The sequence below is a fragment of the Coffea arabica genome, chromosome 11c (assembly GCF_036785885.1).
Source record: "Coffea arabica cultivar ET-39 chromosome 11c, Coffea Arabica ET-39 HiFi, whole genome shotgun sequence".
NCBI classification, from domain to species: domain Eukaryota; kingdom Viridiplantae; phylum Streptophyta; class Magnoliopsida; order Gentianales; family Rubiaceae; genus Coffea; species Coffea arabica.
In genome coordinates, this window is record NC_092330.1 from 35,272,658 (window position 1) to 35,290,468 (window position 17,811).

At 36.1% G+C, this 17,811-nt stretch overlaps 2 long non-coding RNA genes across 3 annotated transcripts; one reads left to right on the forward strand and one right to left on the reverse strand.

The window, feature by feature from the left end:
* Window positions 1–3,805: 3,805 nt before the first annotated feature.
* On the reverse strand, window positions 3,806–9,176 carry LOC140016918 (uncharacterized). 2 transcript variants are annotated; one of them, XR_011823205.1, is made up of 3 exons: window positions 8,708–9,176; window positions 6,407–8,534; window positions 3,806–4,472 (listed from the first exon to the last, which is right to left on the reverse strand). It is a non-coding gene; the product is annotated as an uncharacterized lncRNA (long non-coding RNA). The 2 variants fall into 2 exon arrangements; XR_011823204.1 differs by lacking the exon at window positions 8,708–9,176 and having other exon boundaries at window positions 6,407–8,701.
* A 1,778-nt stretch (window positions 9,177–10,954) lies between these two features.
* Window positions 10,955–13,126, forward strand: LOC140016666 (uncharacterized). Its single transcript, XR_011822871.1, has 2 exons — window positions 10,955–12,191; window positions 12,703–13,126. It is a non-coding gene; the product is annotated as an uncharacterized lncRNA (long non-coding RNA).
* Window positions 13,127–17,811: the final 4,685 nt, after the last annotated feature.

A 17,811-nucleotide genomic window follows, 5' to 3' on the forward strand; every position in this document is an offset into this window, starting at 1 on the left:
AAATGTAGATTTGGTCTAATGTTTTTATGTGAGAAATTTGTTAGAATCAGGTTCAATGGTGTCAAGGAAAGAAAACCAACCAAATGAAGAAGCAAAATCAGGTCACTCATGTCGGACGGCCAAAAGGAAACTATCGGACGTCCGAAAGGATGAAGAACATCAAGAAGGAAACTCTGTCGGACGCTCGTGAGGAAGCATCGGACGTCCGGAAGGATCGGACGCACGCCTCGGACGCACATCGATCGCATCGGACGTCCGAGAAATTTCGCAAAGATTTGATGACTCTCTGCCTACGTTCGGACGCAGGGTTCGGACGTCCGACAGGTGGTTCGGACGTCTGACAGGCACCTGTCGGACGTCCGACAGGCCAACGGCTAGTTTTGACAGCATTTAATATTTGACCGTTGGAGAGCCTTTTGAAGCCATTTCTCACCTTCTATAAACACCCAAAAGCATAAGAAGACAAGAGACTTTTGCCAACACAAAATACAAGCTTACAAGTGAGATTTTTGAGTAGAAAGATTCTTTGTTGGTTGTATAAGGGGTTGGGAAAGTTGGGTTGTGAGGTTGCTCAAATGAAGGTTACTCTCTAGGAGTAGTAAAACCTTGGTGAAGGAGAACCTATCACTTGGAGTGGTAAAACCTTGGTGAAGGTTGCCTCATTTGTATAAAATAGTTCTTAATTGGGTGAGTGATCTTTCAAGTGTAGGTTGTTGAGGGTTAACTAGAATTGTTGTAAAACTCCTTGGCTCAACCAAAGAGTATTTGGGGTGAGGAAGGAGTGAACCTTCACTTGTACATCTTGGTTAGCATCGCCATCAATTGAAGAGGCTATTGGATTGATATTTGGTTTGCATTTCTTATCTTTTCTCTTTAATTAAGTTTTCTTTATTGTGCTTAAATTTGATATATCTTTGTGCATCATTGTGAAATTGTTTGTACTCATTGGGTTGCACCGGGCACTTACACATACAGAAATAAGGAGCCATCGTGCTCCACAGAATGCGTAAACAGGAGTGGAGACGTTGGTTCTAAGCACAAGATTTTCCCAAGAACTCGTCGGAGCCAAAATGTCATGGCACACACACAAACACAATGATATGCAATCGTGCAATCAATGCAAGAATTATTTCAAAAGTAACTTTTGGGAAGTAGTGGAGGGATCACTCACCAACCATGGCTCATGAACCTCATCCATCATAGACAGTTTCTTCGATCAAGTCCAACTCTTCATTCTACCAAGAATTAACCCAAGCTCAATGCGATTAAACGTCTTCAAAGATTGGGCAGCACTTTCCCTTAAATTTCCTTATTTCCATCCTACAACAATCACCAATATCCATTCAAAACAGCACACACAAAACTAATCTCATTTCAATAGCCGTTCAATAGGCTCAAAGTGGTACAAATACAAATTCAAACTAGGAAAAGTCCGGAAATGAAGTTTAAGTCAGAAAACAAAAGACAGATTTGACGTTGTTTTGCGTAACGGACAGAACTGCGGCTACGCTTATCAGATTGGGATGAAATTTATACCGTTTCGAAGCTAAGACAAAGGCCTACAACTTTGATGAAGACTACTCAGTCCAGTTCATAGTGTAGCTAGGTCGAAATTGCACTATACAAAACCAGAATCCCACAAACAGGTTAGCTATCCGCACTATGGTTAAATGACAATAACTCAGGCTACCGAAGTCCGATTGAGGTGTATCTTATGGCGTTTCGAAGCCAAGACATATACCTACATTTATTATGAAGGATTCAAAAGCTAAAACATGAATTTTCATGGTTAAAAATGGAATTCCTCACGAAAATAGAAATCTGGGCGCGGAACAGGGGTCATGGGCAGTCAAGGGTATTTTGGTCATTTCACATGATACAGTGCTCCGATTGAAGTGAAATTTTACAGATAGCTAGCTAACTCAATTACCAACAACTTTCATGTTTTGGGCAAAGGCTGATTTGGCCTCCATCATGGCCTAACAGGTTCGGGCAGAACAGGGTAGGATGAAACCCTAAACTGGAAATTCCGCATAAACTCTGAAATTTTCCGCAAACAATCGCAATTAACGCACAAGAGATCCATTTAACACCATTTAGAGTTATCAATTCCAGCCCAACCATATCCATCATAGGAAAACAGAAAAATTCTCACAAAAATCAGAAATTTAGCTAACTTCACTCTAATCCATAAAATCACCTCTTAAGCCAACACAAGTCACTAATAAACCATTATTAAGAACAAAGAATGGATTGCTAGACATGATACCTTGAAATCTCAAGAAAGGTGATGGCTTAGTCCTTTCCCTTCTCTAATTACTCCACCACTACCTTCAATCTTCCTAAGCAAGTGACTTTTATGGAGGAATTTGGAATTTTAACGGTTGAATCACAAGATTGAGCAAGAAATGAAGTAGAAGAAGAAGTTTTCTCTCTTGGTTTTTTCCTCTCTAATGGTTGGCCAAGATGGAGATGAAATGAAGATGATTTGAGTCCAAATTGAAGTTTTAGTAAAGTTGAAGAAAAGTTAGGCAAGTCAACTTCCAATCAGATCGCGACACTTGGCCCTTCTTAAGTTTATTCTTATCCCTTTGTCTCTCCAAGATTAACCATCTAAGTAACCTCTAATTATCTCTTAACACCTAGTAAATTAATATCCATCAATACTAAACTTCAATTAATTGCTAAAATTTATCGCACTAGCGGGTCCCACGTCCTTAATACACTTCTAAATTCACTTGAACTAACTTATACTAGAAAAATGGTTGAAGAACTATATTCATTTATAAAGTCTCTGAAAAATTTTGATAATAAAATAAAGTGAAAGAAATGCACGAGAAAAATAAAATAAATAAGGAAAATTTTCCCTTTTCTTTTCCTTCGGGCGTCACACAGAAACCTCAGGAAGGGTTTATGAAATTATCCCATAGTTTAGTGATACTTTACCTCAAGAAACTAGTTCATACGTTAAAATTCTTGCCTCCTCCCTCCAAACTTGAAATTAAGTCCTTGCCCTTGAGAATTAGTGACTTCATTAGTTGTATGCTTTGATTGTTTTATAACGTGAAAGTATATTTTCGGATATTTATTTTATATCTATTACCCTATAGAAAGTATGATGAGTTTTGGTATTTAAGAGTGTAAACAAAAGTTGATTTTAGTTTTTGAGATACCAATTTCCCTCAACACCTATAAACAAACAAACTGTATTGCATTTCCTTAATAATTAATAAGAATTATGCTAACAGTTACAAAGAAACATTTCTTGAGTTATGGTAAATTAAACGAAAAAAAGAACAACTAATTCATTGCATTTCATGAATAACTAATATCAATTATGCCAACTGTTACTAGAATGAAAAGCATTCCCTTGAGTTATGGTGAATTAAATCCAAAAAAAAAAAAAAGAATTAATTTTATTTATAAATGATAAAAAATGGTGAATCTTAGTGATTATAGTGCAAGAAAAAAAATGATATTAGTTTTTGTTGTGACAAAATTACACACCTCTCTAATAAATGAATAAATTACATTGCATTTCATTAATAAATAATAGGAAACATTCTAGCAATCACAAAAATGAAAGATTCCGTACTTTTGTTATTTATTAAAAAAAAAGAACAAAAAATTTTGTTTTATAAAATGTCCATGTTTGGAGAGCACTTCAAATATGAAAGAAAACATAATAAATTTGTACCATGAGTCTCTTAAAAAGTACCATTAGTCTTTTTGTTTTTTTTTTGGATACGAGTAAATTAAGTCTTAGTATGCATAATTGAAAACTAAAGGAATTGTAGACGGTGAATTGATACAGCAGCGAAAACTAAAGGAATTATAAAAGTCTCCTAATATAAGTGCACATATGAATTTTGAAGACCACCTCAACGGTCATTAATTAAAACCGAGAGGGGAACTAGTTGACATGAGAGCGAATCTGGAAGCTTGGCTGGCTCACGGCTGTAGTCCTATTCTCATTTTTACTTCCGCCGCCAGCTTGGAAAGTCATTCACGATCACGACTGCAGTTCCAAAAATATTCTCAACTACATTTCCTACATCCATTACTCGCTGTACATTTCTTCCTACCAGCCCAAGTGTAAAATTAGGCATGAAAATAACACGCGTTTATCAAAATTAAGGACCTTCCTTATACTTTCTGCCTGTTTCAACCTAAAACCTAAGAACAAATAATTCATTAGACAGAAATGCTTTTCCAATTTCTAGCTTAATGACCCAACTCGTCAATAATACTGTTGATAGTATCTGAAGCTTTGTCCAAAACTTCCTGCTCCGCTTTAGAATGTTCCAATTCATCCCTTAACATCTTCAATTGGTCCTTCGTCGACACGCCAAACAAACGGCTAGAAGCGCCTTTAAGCAGCATACCACCGGTGTATAGTCCTCCCAGCACAGCGCAACGAATCAAGAAGCTCTCCTTGAAACGCAAACGTGAAAAAGCGGTTCGCAACATGCCTATTAAACATAAATCAAACAACTCAGAAAAAATCAAACAATTTAGAAAATGAGTACGTAGATTCTTGGAACTCAACTTGCAATTAAAAATAATTAATCATCTCCTAAGTCATGCATAATATATATCCGTCAAAACCTTTATCCCATCTTGCTGGTTACTACTCAAATATTACAAACTCGGTTCAACAGTATCACAGCACTATTAGTTATGTTCTGTGCTTTGTAACATGAGGGGAAACGAAAGATTGATGAATAAACTTAATGACGAGCTTAACCATAACTCTGAAGTTCTAATGCAAGCAAAAAGAATGTTAAAGCGATAAACCTATGTAAGAAGTGGCATTGGTGGAAGTTTAATATATACAGTCCTGTGCAATAAGTAGCCTGCAAAATGTAGAGGGTGTTAGCCTAAACTTAACAGAAGACTTGTTATTCTTCTTCATGAACGCTTTCTGAATATTACAGAAATATCATGGTTTGCATATAGGCAAAGCTTTTGGCAGAGAATTTAAGGATGACGTTAGCATAGCCATCTTCAATGGATGTACAGAGAAGGCCTGTACCATGAATTGTTAGATTTCTAATTGAAAGATGTAATTGTGAATAAATATTAGAACACACACAGTAATGATTACAAAATCTTGTATTTACAGTGAAGCAAACAAACTAATTCTGTAAAAGGGAAAGAGGTGGTTCATAAGTGTTTTCTGTGTATCCATGAGAAGTACATTTTGACAACAGAAGAATGAATTACATGGCATTTGACAATTCCGAGTGCTACTATGACATAAGAGCTCCAAAGCTGGCTATGGGCACTGCCACTAGGGATTTTGAACCATTCACAATCACAGCTCATGGTTAAAAGGACCCCAATGCTAGGCTTAGTAAAATAAGCTAATACGTCCCATGAGATTCACACACAAACCAATTAAAATCAAAATTGCACCATGGAACTCGTATCATAAAAGCAAACATCAACTAATCAAAGGTAAAAAGTAATGAAAAAGGAAAATGTACCAAAAATACTTTACCGCAACCAAAGCATGCACTGACAAAATATCAAAACTAAAATACATTACTCAATTGCTCTACTGGAGCTTCCTAGTTCCTACCATAGTGGATTTGGTAGTCAATCTAGGTTTTTTCCCCCTTTAATGAAACAGGATGGCGGTCACAAATTTGTGGCCTTACAAAATGTAAAGCATCAATCTTAAATTTGTTCATGGGCAATATCAGCGGAGGAGGTAATTCCCACCCTCAAGCACACCACATTCTTCCGTCTTAAGACTAGGGGTGAGCATTCGGTGCAAATGCGGTAATTCGGTGCACTGAATTCGGTTATTGCACCTATAGAAATCTAAACCGTTTTCAATTCGAATTGGGAATAACCGAATTCATTCGGTAACCGATTTCAAATTTGAAAAAGGTAATGAATTCGGTTAGACCGAATTCATCTATTATTTAAAAAAAAATACCCTGAAGCAAATTAAGTTTGCAACGCTGCTTTTCCCGAATTCATCTGTAATCAATCCAGTATTCTCTCTTTAACAAATTAAGTTCATCTTTCAAGGATTAACGAATGAAATATATGTTAAGTAAACAGCAAATATAATTGTCAGCCCTTAATGGAATAAAGATGAAGGCCCCAACAAGAAAGTTAAAGGGAACATACCAAGCCAGAAATTTAAAGTGAAGATGCCAAGCAAGGAATATATATTTCCATTGCAAAGGAAGGCATCCAAGTTAAGAATAACTCTGCACTTTTAAGTGACGAAATATCAATGCTCTTCTCTCTTTAACCACTAGTAAGATTACCAATTTTTGGCTGCTAAAACTTCCCATCTAATCTAAACTACTACAACAGTTAGAGTTTGCAATTGGAAGCTCAGATTTCGTCGATCTTGGCCATTTTACTGCCAGAGAGGAGCACTTACCTAAGCGAGCCAGAGATGAGCAGTGATTGGTGCTTCGTCTTCGACACTTGACAGCGATAAACCAGCACGGCAGTGATGAACTGATGAAGTGAGAAATGAGGTCGAATGAGGATTGAGATGGAGACAGCCGACAGGAGACGTAGAGTGCGGCGGACTGGCGGAGGCCGGAGGGGCAGAGAGCAGCTTCGATTTGGGAATTGGGACTTGGGACTTGGGAGTGTTAGTACTGTGAAAGCCCTAGGTGAAGGCACTATGCAATATTGCAATGGTTGTTGAAATTGTCAGCTGAAAATGAAATCCGACTTTTCCCAAAGGAAGTGATTTTGTAATTTTTAATTTACAAATTGGGACTCCTAAATTATACTACATTCATTATGCTCCTCAATGATTTAAAAATTATTATTGATTTGATCCCCAAATTTATTCATAATTTAACACATTTCTTATGTTCTAATCATTTTGTGGTTTAATTAGCATTTATTTGATTACTTATATCTAAAATCCTTGGTCTATGATTTAAGAAACACATAAAAAGTGATTAATTTAAACTAGAATAAACCTTAAATTATACAATGATTGGTGATAATTTATGAATTTATAATTTACAATAATTGATAATAAGTAATATTAGTTAGTAGTTACAATGAATTTATAATTTACAATGATTAATAATAAGTAATATTAGTTACAAACTTACAAATTACAATGATTAGTGATAAGTTATATTAGTTACTAACTTATAATTTATTTCAAATCAAAATAAAACTTATTTACTTGATTTGCAACTCACATGCATTCACTTACACTGCTTAGTTGTCTTGTCTATACTTAAAGCTTTAATATTAGTAAATAGATAATATGAATTTTAACTTATTTGATCACTTATACCTACAATCCTTAGTCTATGATTGAAGGAACACATAAAAAGTAATTAATTTAAACTAGAATAAACCTTAGACTGTACAATGATTAGTAATAATTTATGAATTTATAATTTACAATGATTAATAATAAGTAATATTAGTTACAAACTTACAAATTATAATGATCAGTGATAAGTTATGTTAGTTATAAACTTATAATTTATTTCAAATCAAAATAAAACGTATTTACTTACATATGTTATTGTGAACTTTAATACACTAATACATTGATTTGCAATTCATATGCATTCACTTACACTGCTAACTGCTTAGTTGTCTTATCTATGCTTAAAGCCTTAAGATTAGTGAATAGATAATGTAAATTTTTATGTTAAATATGTAATGTAAATTTAGAACACACTAATACTTGCAAGTCACAGATTACGCATTCAAATATTCAATAATTCAAACATGAATGATGTATCAAAATACCAATACCTAAATTCTAATTACTAATTATGTATATTGTTTAATATTTAGTATTATACATATATGTATTAATTATTATCTAATTCTAGTCATGTTACTCATGCATAAAATAATAAGTATTATAGTTATCTTATATTGTTATGTATTACTATATATTTGCATTATTATAGTCATATAACAATTAACAAATACTAAAATAATATATTGTACATTATTATATATTATTATTATTATAAGTACATGATATGATGATAATACCATATACTAATTATTATTAATAGCATTTACCTATATAATATAATAAAGTATTAGTAGTATATACTAATACTAAATAGCATTTATCTATATATTATATAATTTTATATACCAATTTGGTATTCGAATGCGGTAATGCGGTACCCGATTTCAATTACCGAATTTGAATTCGAAATCGGTTATTACCAAATTCATAATTTCATTACCTATTTTATACCATATTAGAATTCGGTGAATTCGGTATGTACCGAATTGGTACCGAATTACCAAATACCCGATTTCAAATTAGCGAATTGAATTTGAAATTGGTTATGAATTCGGTTCGAACCGAATTTGCTCACCCCTACTTAAGACTGCCAATTGTAATAGTAATTTGTCAAATTATTTATGAATCTATCAGCAGTTTCAGCACTTCAGTGTATTATTATTTTCACTCCCAGTAGTCAATAAGTTCCTATTAAGATGGTATTGACTTTTCAGTCAATAAAAGGCCCCAATTTCATTCTCCGATGATTTGTCTCCTGCAATTACTCAGCATGGTACCAAAAAACAAACAAACTGATGAAACTAAAAAAAAAAAAAAAAAAACCTAGATTAAACTACTGAGGACGCTTGGAAATTGGAAGGGCAATTTGTCCAACATTCGTCATCAGAGTTTGGGGGGTAATCCTTGTTATTAGAGAAGAACACTCACCTTAGGAAGAGTAAAGCCGGCTTTTTCGACGGAGTGAAGACAAGAGAGTTGCTGGAGTCTATCCTTGAAGCCTGAATGGCGGAGAGGTCGCCAATTTCTTCTCCTGGACGGAGCCGACGTCGTCTTTGAAGCCTGAACCCTGATCGAGTGGAGGCAGACCGAGATGATCGTCGGTGATGGTCGCCTGCTTCGATGGTGGCCGGGTCCTTCACTACGTGGGAGAAGAACAAATGAAATTCCTAGGGTTCTTCTGAATTCGTCGGGTTTAGTTCCGAGTCAAAGGAAAGAAAAAGAAACATTTTGGCCAGAGAAGAAAATTGATTTTTTAAACTTTAATCACCAGATAAGCTACATACTAAATCATCCAGAGAAATTTTTTAAACTTAATCGCTAGTTTAGCTACATACAAAATCATCCAGAGAAATATTTTTTTTTTTTTTTTTTTTTTTGCATAGTATGCAAAAACTATTGCTCTAATAACTGTGGTAATGTTATCCTAGTCAAGTCAAAATTCACAAGGAGCAAATTCGTCTTCAAACTTAATCACGAGTCTAGCTACATACAAAATCATCTAGAGAACTATTTTCGTAATATGCAAAAATTATTGCTGTAATAATTGAGGTAATGTTATTTTGGTTAAGTCAAAGTTCACAAGGAACACTGAGAAGCCACAAGAAAAATCCAAAAATCTACTAGGACAATTTTTTTAAGGGGATAAAAAAAAAATTATAACTATCTAGAAAGAAAGGAAATATCTAGAACGCTAGGTAAATAGAAAATAGTACAACTATTAGAGAGTTTTGAACAAATATGCATGTGCAATTTATGCAAAATGTGGGGAGAAATTGTGTAATGATAGTAGTGGGTTAGTAATGTGATATCATTGGTATATTTGAAATTATTGGGCCAAGTGAGGGTAAAAGTAAGAATTCAAAATAAGAAAAAATATTATAAAAAAATGGCAAATTGCTAAGTATGGTAAAAATACTAATAACAAAAATGACAAAGGTGGAAATTTCAAGGGGGCAAAATACCATGTCGGTACTTCAGCTTTGGCGTGTTGGGGGTAATGTGGTCTTTCAATTACCATCATGTACTTTAACCCAAAAATTAAATAAACAATATTACGATCAAGTACTTAATTAGTCCGTTGTCTTATTATAAAATTAGGTTGAGAAAATTTAACGGAAAACTCAAATGAGTCACGTTTGAATTACCCTCAAAAAAAAAAATGAAGTGTCACGCTTGAACTACAACAACAATTAGATTATCAATTTGGTCCCTTGTTTTTAAACCTTAACAATTTGTCTTTAAACCAATAATATTAAGGCAAACCAATTTTTGTCGCTTAAGTATTAAGAGTTGGGCCAAAGCGATTCTTTTAACACAATAACGAGAGTTGCAAGGTGAGAGATACTATATGGGTCGTCTAATTTTTTTTTTCTTGTTTTTACAAAACAATAACAGATTATGGGTCGTCTAATTGACCATTCAAAAAATCATAAACAACTCATATAACCCTTAAAGTATAAATCACTTCGAATCTTTTTATAATGAATAACATAGTTCTTTGTATCTTGATAAATATAAATTTAAACATTTTTTTCCTTTCACCATTTGTACGTCTTTTCCTTTCAAGGGTAAACTATTAGGAAAATTAATTCAATAATTAACTTTTGACTTCTCGTCTATTTTAAGTCTCAAATTGGTCCATCAATTGTATATAAAATAATGTCGAATTTTGATTCTTTAGTCCATTTCCACTAGCAAATCTATTGAATCGAAGGGCAAAATTGGATGGATCTAACGATAAAGATAGACTAAATATTTTAAATAATATTTTGCTCGTATCATAAACAAAATTTTTAATCAATTTTTTTATCTTTCAAATTATTTTTTTTATCTTATATATATCAAATCTCAAAAGATTTTACAATAATTATCTTAAATAATATTCTTCTATCTAAAAACACATCACATTCTCAATGACCCCAAAGGTAATAACAATGAGTTTGTTTGGATAGGCCATTATTTTGATTTTTTCAAATAATGCTACAGAAAAGTGTTTGGATAACACATCAAATAACCCAAATAATTGAATCTCTCTCCCAAAACTTGCCATCACACGTGGAGTCGGCTTTTGAAGGTGGAAATAAAGCATGCATCCACGTGGAATTTCCAGCGGTCCCACACATGTTTTCATCTGTATGTGTAAGACATCAATTAGTAGAAAACTGTGCAATATTTTACCATTGGTGCTATTGAAGGAGAAGAGTAAAGGTAAAGCTACCATGATAGTTTCCAAACCTGCACAGAATTTATTGTCCTAAGCCGTGCTCCTCCTCTTGATTCCTGACTGTCTTCTCCCATCCAATAGTGCAAAAGCTAGGCCTGTATCTTCTTACAAGGACAGATAGCTAGCAAATTCAGTCATTGGATTCGATTCGCATGCTCAAAATCCAGCTGAAAGTAAATAAGAAACCCACTGACGGGTTGGGGAAGCTATTTAATTCAATACAGTAGCTCTCCCTTGGTTACGCTCACAAAAACTGAACTGCAGCTACCTCGTTGTAGGACTGTTTAGGTGCTTCTGAATTTGGGAGCTGCAAATCGTCTCAGCCTGGCTTGTATGTTCTTGTCATCTGCGGTCTTCAAGCATGAACAGATAGCTTCAAAAAAGTATTAGATTGCTGTATGAACAGAAGCTATGTGAAATTGAATTCGATAAGCAATTAACTTTCTTCACCAACTGCAATTTATATAAGAGATGGCTCAATTTGTAGAGAGGACAGGTTACCATATAATCCAAAATTTTGGGGTTCTAAACTCACTTCTGATGCTAGAAATTGTTCTCTGTTAGGGTTTTTGAGATTTGTTCTTTTATGCATTACTTTCAAATTAATATGTGGAGGCATATTTTGGGACATCAGTAAATGATTGGTTCCACCCCTATTCGTTTGTCTTGTTCACTATCCAACTAAAACGACAATCACTGGCTCATTGGCAACTGAATTTGATTCATGCTTTCGGTTGATAATTTAGAATGCCATTTTGAATGAGCTCTAATGGTACCTCCACTTTTTGTCTCTGTTATGTAGAGCTATCTCCAAATGGTGCTTTCAATTAAGTCGTTGGTACCTCCATTCATAGAAAACTTTGTTTGCATCTATGAAAATGGGAATGTGAATTTGGCAAATGGTGATTTGGGATTTGGACATGATAAATTATAAAGTGAGGATGTGTTTGTGACTTGAAACTGAGTGAGATTTGCTTCTTCATAGAAAGTTGGTGTTTAACTTATTGCTTTCTCATGTTTAAATGATTTGAATGTAAACTCATCTTGGTGGAACGTTTGAGAGTTCATTGCTAGTAAAGCAGAACAAAATCAATCATTGAATGTTCTGCATTCAGAGGGTAATTGCTTCTCTCTACTTTTGACCCTACCAGTTCGGTGGATTTCCTCCATTATGGGCCTGTTTGAAAGGTGAGTTTTTTGAGTGTTTGTATAAAACTTTACTGTAGATCACTGTAGAAGTTGTAGAAAAACTTTTGTGAGTAGAAAAACTTTTTTTTCTTTTTTTTTCTTTCTTTCCTTTCCTTTCCTTTTCTTTTTTCTTTTTTTTCTTTCTTTCTTTTTTCTTTTCCTTTCTTCCCCTTCCCCTTCCTTCCCCTACGACTTCAGATTTCTCCCTCCCCCGCCACCCCCCTCTCCTGCCACCCCTTTTCCTCCCCTCTCCCCCGCTGCCCCTCCCCCTCCCTCTCCCGTTGCCCCTCTGCCCCTTCCCCTTCCTTCCCCCGTCACCCCTCCCCCTCCCTTCCCCGCCACCCCCTCTACCCGCCACCCATTTTCCTCCCCTCTCCCCCACTGCCCCTCCCGTCGCCTGATAGGGTGCATTTTAGTGGGTATTTTGGGCATTATTGCACAATTAATTGACTAAATATTTTCATTAATTGGGTGAATTCTACTAATATTTTGTTTTTTGTGCTAATTGCAGGAATGGATGCTGAAAAGTGCTTAAATTCAACTTTTAGAAGATTCATCGTACGTGGGGCCCGCTTGAGAAGCTGAAAAATCTAATTGTAATAGATTTTATTTTATTATAGTTTGAGGGAGTCTTGTTTTAATTTTTAAACAAATAACAATTTCCAAAAAGGGAAAAATCCCTTCCTTGAACTGGGGACCACAACTGAGGGAGAATTTAGTATTCTCGCGTGGCTTAGGTTTCGGGCGAGTCTTGCTTTTTGGTAAGGGGGCCGCAGACAAAAGCGGCGGCTCGGTACTTTTGTATTTGGTTAGAAATTAGAGGAGACATTCTTGACTTTGTAGTGCTTTTCCTCTTTGGTTGACTTGGGCAATTGCTAGTCTCCATTGAGTTGACCAAATTGAGAAATCAAAAGAATTGAATCTTTTATCTCGTATGCATTGCTAACAAATGAAGGATAGGCTAGCCGCAATTGTGGACCTACCAACTGTTTGTCAATTTGGCTTTGACCGAAGTATAGATAGTGCCTACGCTTCGTACGTTTAGCCGCGAAAGGCAATCGGAAGCAATTATAATCAATTGGTCCCTTTTCCGTCTTGGGTTTTGCTGAATTGGACGAGAGTCAATACCAAAGCATCGATGGCATTTCCCTACCTTGTACGCACGGCCTGTTCACTAATGGGGAACTAAACCCCTAATTCTAGTCAAGAGGACAACTGACGATTTGGTTCGGCAATTATTGTGAGATCTAAACCGTTTTTAATTATTTTCTTCATTTATTGATATTCATATGTTCCCTGATTTTCATTGTTATAGCCTTGTGTATGATTGATTAGTGCGCAATAATTAATTATTCACATAGACTATTTTGCTATATAGGGGTAATTGAATCCGTAATTGTTCGTTATCTCTATCCCAGTAGCAACTGGCATAATTGGATTTGTGTCAGGAGAATATTTGACCTAGTTTAAATAAACCCTCGTAGCGTGTTTGTTAGCTAGGATTGGGCCTTTCTAATTAATAATGCAATCTAAGAATTAAATCCTACGGTCGTACCTAGGGTTGTTTTTTGGTTAGAGAAATAGCTAACGGTCGTACCTTAGCTATCGATAAATTAAGGAATGGTTGGTTGTTTAGCGCGTGCGAGACAACTATAACCAATCTATTAATAAATGTTGGAATTATCTGTGATTCGATGATCAGTGCATGAACCATTTTTGAAGTGTACCCTTGGCTAGAGTTTCTCCAATTATTTCTTTAAATTAATTATTTGCAGTTACTTTATTTTTGGCATTTGATACCAAAACCCCCCCATTAATCTTGATTTGAAAAGAAACAAAATATCTTGCTAATCCCTGAAGAGACGACCCTACTTGCCACTGTCTACTAGTTAGTAAATTTAGTCAGATAATTAATTCAGGTATATCGGGTTAAGCAAACTCTTCGGGAACAGGGTGAATCAAGTAACCCATTGCACACCTAGAGTCCCTGCTCCAGTACCTAAAATTAATTATTGGCTACTTTTGGTGGTAGTTAGGTTCTATTTATTTATTATTGCACAGGTTCGGCACCTGTCATCACCCCTCTGCCCTTTCCCCTTCCTTCCCCCGCCACCTCTCCCCATCCCTTCCCCGCCACTCCTTTTCTCCTTCACCGTCACCCCCTCCCCCTCCCTCTCCCGTCGCCTCTCTGCCCCTTCCCCTTTCTTCCCCCGCCACTCCTTTTCTCCTTTCTCCGCCACCCCCCTCTCCCTCTCCCGTCACCCCTTCTCCTCCCCTCTTCCTTGCCGCCCCTTTTCTCCCTCTGCCCCGCCACCCCTTTTACCCGCAGTCTCTTTTTCTCCCCCCCTCCCCCATTCCCGTCACCCTCAGCAGCCACACACCAGAGCAATGGAAGCCATGGGTTTTTTTTTTAACTTTTGACCGTCACCCTTTCTCCTTCCCTCTCCCCCGCCACCCTCCCCCTCCATTTTTGCGATCTGGTCGCGGGAGGGGAAGGGTGGTGGGGGAGGGTGAGGGGAAGAGGAGAAGGGAGGAGGAGAGGGAGAGAAAAAAAAAGAGGACGGTAGTGCCGGAATTGTTGACCGACACCGGGAGCGGTGGTGGAGGCGGTGGCTGGTGCCGGAGGACATGGTGGGTTGGGTGAGGGAGGGAAAAGAAGAAAAATTGAAGGGAAATTTTTTGTGTATTAGATTGTGTGTAGGTTAAAATTTTTTATAAGTTTTTTGGGGTTCCTGTAGTAAAAGTTGTTAAAAAACTAGTTTTATAGAAACTTGGTAAAAAATCAAGGTTCCAAACAGACCCTATGTTTGTTTAGCTTCTTCTTATGTCAACACTGAATGCAAATTCTTTGTTTGCATAGGGAAATGATCGTGAAATCTGTCTCTATATTCCCCTGCTTCTGTGCTATTGTGGTGTTTGATTGTGGGGTGTGGGTGCTTATACATGTCAATTAGCACTACGGAGTTTTTGCAAATATGGAACATATAGTTTTAGGCGCAAGGATGCAAATTTCAGCTACAGCTATCTTCAATTGGAGACTGAATGATAAAGTTGAAAACCTAGAGCACAAAGTTTCTTAAGACTTCAAGCATTCCCCTCCATAGCAAGAAACTTTACTGACTTGGAATGCAAGTTGAATTTTTTCTAATTTCTCTTAATGGTTAATAACCTTTAGGCCTTGAAGCACATTTAGAAGTCTTAATGAATATGACCAATTGACATTTAATTAATCTTGCATATGAGCACAGAGTTTCTTAAGACTTTATGCATTCACCTCCATAGCAAGAAACTTGACTGACTTGTATTGCAAGTTAAATTTATTCTTAATTTCTCTTATTGGTTAATAACTATTAGGTCTTGAAGCAAATTTGGAAGTCTTAATGAGCAAGACCTATTGACTTCTGGCATAACCTTGCATCCGCATTTTTACTTTGTTTTCTCCACTGGACTTTTTCACATGGGCAATTTCTCGTGTTGCATTTCTGTTGTCTCCAGCCTGAGCTCAGGACCTTTGGTGATAATCTGATTATTTATGTTATCTGATTGTTTGCATATATGAAAATAGGAATGTGAATTTGGCAAAACTCTAGGATTGCGATGGTTCTTAGCAGTCTTTGCACATTGCTTGCTGTATTTTTTCTAGATTTGACAGAATATTTCATCCCTTGTCCTTACTAAAGCGCATCCAGTGATATTCCGTAGTTCAACACTAGAATCTCAGCTCTGATTTCTGAATGTCCCTTTCATGCAATGGTTCTGCACTTGTTCTGTTCCTGTTTGAACATCTTCACGTGTTTCTGTCGGGCAGATTGCTTATTGTCCTTTGAATTATTTTTGTCACATTTTTTCAGAGTTGAAACTACAAAGGTAGTGGAAAAACAGATCAAACATTGGTGTTGATGCCCACTGCAAAAAGAAAAAAATTAAGTTCAAGTCCAGGTAAGGCACTGCTTTGTGACTTAACTATGTTTCCTTTGAAATATCTTTCGTTTACAAATGCTATCAAGTTAATCAACCTCAATGCTTACCATGTTCTTTGTTTCCTTAGAATCCCCATCAAGTTTGACTACTTCGGTCAGTGCAAAGTCTTTATGTGATTCAAACGATTTTGAAAAAAGCCTAATAAACTATTTTGAGGTGGGTTTAAAATTTTTACTGACCTGAATTCTCAAAATGAAAGGATTTTGCTGTTTCCTCTTGATTTTGCATCCTGTGACTGAGTTTTCTTTTCTGTCCTTATCCATAAATGTCTGAAAAGAAGCACTGGCAGGACTGGGAAGAAGAGCTGTACATCCGCACCTATCTTGAATGGCAGAAAAATGGAAAGTGGGAGGCAACTCAGAGTACCTTGACAAACCACACTGCAATGGCTGTCTACTTGACTCAAGAATTAGGGGTAACTTGCACTGGAACTCAATCTCAATCCAAGTTCTATCGTGTGGTCGATAAATGGAGACTGTTCACATACCTCCGACGTGATTCGGCTAAGCCAGAGATGGGGATAGGATGGGACGAGGAACACAGATGCTTCTTAGCCGAAAAAGAGCAATAGGGATATTTGTGGTAGGTATGTTGTTCGTTAATACCAAGAATGTTTACTTTCTGGTCGCCCTACAGTATTCGTCCAGATTTTCCATGCATTTGAGCTCTCAAGGTTGAATATTTGCAATTTAATTTGTTCTTTTGTGCTTCAAATATAATATATGTGTGCACACATTTGCTGTTTAGTTGCAGTGTATGTTTGTGTATTAAGTATTTCATATCAGATTAAGTTTGGTGAGTGTGTTTTTATTGCCATTTTTTTACCTTTTAGTGCAGTGTGTGTTTGTGCTTGGAAATAGTACTCCGCTAAACATGCTTTGGTTTTAACCAAAGAGTGATACTTCTTCATTCTTTCAATCCAGTGACTTATCCAATAAACAACACTTTCTCACTTATTGTGGAGACTGTTTTTAATGAATTGCCTTCTTCAGACTTTGGACTATATATATTTGTGTGCTTACCACTGTCATGTTTGCCGCAAAATTTGACACTTGGTCAGAGGTTACACAAGTTTTATTTATATTACAAATTCTATTTGCTACTTCAATCTTTTGGTCAATTTGTACATTTTCACGAACTGATTTTTCTGCAACCCTTTAGTTCAATAACTTCTAATTCTGTACCTACGAGAGAATTACTATGTGAGACAAAGACACTAACCACTATTTTGGTGCTACTATAGATTTGACATTCAGAAATTTGTCTTTGTGACCTCCATGCTACTTCCCATTTGTTTGCTAATTAATGGCTTGTGACTCCAAATTTTGGTGCATGACTGTATTTTGTAAACAGCAATTGAAAACTTTTGAAAAGTATTAGATTCCCTAGCCATTATTTGCTGGATTCTGATCTGTTAAGAGTTCTTTGTTTTTAATAAACTATCTTATACGATGTTTGCCTAATAGTTGGATCATTAGTATGTGGACTTCCAATACCCACATAGTGCTGATTTGATAATCCTATGGGATAAGGTGATGGATGGCAAACATGCCACAGGCAATCGTGCTCAATTTTCGGCCCAACACCCACCCCAATTTGTGCCTCCTTGTGTCCATAGACGTAGGGGTGATTCGACCCT